Raw genomic sequence first — 1,581 nt, 5'->3', positions numbered from 1 at the left:
GATGCAGAGGTCAAGATCAATTTCAGTGCTAGTTTGTTCGGTTAAAGTATTGTTTGAGAGAAACAACTGAGATTTAGTCTGGTTTCAGGAAAGATCTATCTTGTATAAGACGTTTACCTGGGTTGATTCTAAAATAGCAACTAAGATTCAGTCTGATTTAGGAATGATATATCCTATGTAAGACGTTATCTAAGTGACTTGAGTTTGATAGGTGGTTTGATTTAAACTAGCTGAAGGGTGATTGACCAAATCGTGCAACAACAAACAAAATGGCAGAGGTACACTATTTTGATCTATTTTATGCTTAGGAAAATGATAACCAGTATTATGTTCACTGTAGACTGTGTTTTTGGCAATTTTGACTGTTCTGTCTGACAAAACCAGAGACTCGTACGACTGGGTCTTCTGAACCGAACGATAATTTAGCAGTTATAGGACGAAAAAAGTTTTTGTTTCGTACGAGTTGCTGCCTTATACCGTACGACTGATGGGCATGTGTAGGACGACAAAAGACTGAGGTCAATTCTGTTTCGTACGAGACAAGACACAGTGCAAGAGGATAAATGATGTAGACTCGTATGACTGAGAATCTGCTATGGAACGATAAATCAGTAAACTCGTACGACACAGGACTGGTGCAGCACGATAAAGTAGCAGACTCGTACGACTTTTCTCAGGGCAGAGACTAAAAATTTTGAGTTTTTTGACTACTGAGTATGACAAGTTTTGAGATGGACTGATTTTTGACCAGGCTAGACTAGTTTTCGACACGGACAGAGTTTCAACTTAAGATGGACTAGTTTCTGACACGAACAAAGTTTCGACTTAAGATGAACTAGTTTCTGACACGGACAGAGTTTTGACTCACTGAGTTGTTTCTGGTCTTCATTGATTTTTGGTATTTCAGTTTTTGTTTCAGGGATGAAAACACAAAAAACAAGTAGTATGTATAGTGACTCCAATCACAGCATGCAAACCCTAAGGAATTTGGTGAGGAAAGAAAACCTTTGCTTGTAGACTCAGGTACACACCCAATAGCTAATCAGAATACGGCCTCTGAGTCTCACACAATGGATTCTCAACGCCGTATTATATGACTCCAAACGCTAATGGGGGCACGAAATGACAAGTATCTTGGGAGAGTTACTATCTCTCTTGCACAAAGATTATCTCCCTTTCGAAGGTGAACCGGGTAGCTTCTAATTTTAATTGGATTTAGTAAGGGGTCTGTTCGACGCGTCGAGGTATAAACTCAATTAAGAGGTCTCCCAGCCTTGAAAACCAAGGTTTAATATACCCGAAGGTACAGAGGAGAGCTATTCCCGAGCACTGTCGTTGACTTGATTTTCATCAAATCACGTTTATTTTATAGTGGGTTGGAGTACTTGGCATCTAGCCATTCCCACTTAGGTCGTTCCCCTCTCACCAACCCTAAAGGCTATAGAGTTATTAGCTCCTCGGGAGGGCAGGCCTGCTAAAGATGTTGCAATCAATCTTAAGAAAGAACTTCAAGGGTCTGGATTTCTGATTGTCTAAAAGAAGACAAGAGCATACTCTCCTACCTCTCAGATTTTTCTACAA

Source organism: Cryptomeria japonica, chromosome 4 (genome assembly GCF_030272615.1).
Source record: "Cryptomeria japonica chromosome 4, Sugi_1.0, whole genome shotgun sequence".
In the NCBI taxonomy this organism is placed as follows: domain Eukaryota; kingdom Viridiplantae; phylum Streptophyta; class Pinopsida; order Cupressales; family Cupressaceae; genus Cryptomeria; species Cryptomeria japonica.
Note: the sequence above shows the minus strand (reverse complement) of the source record.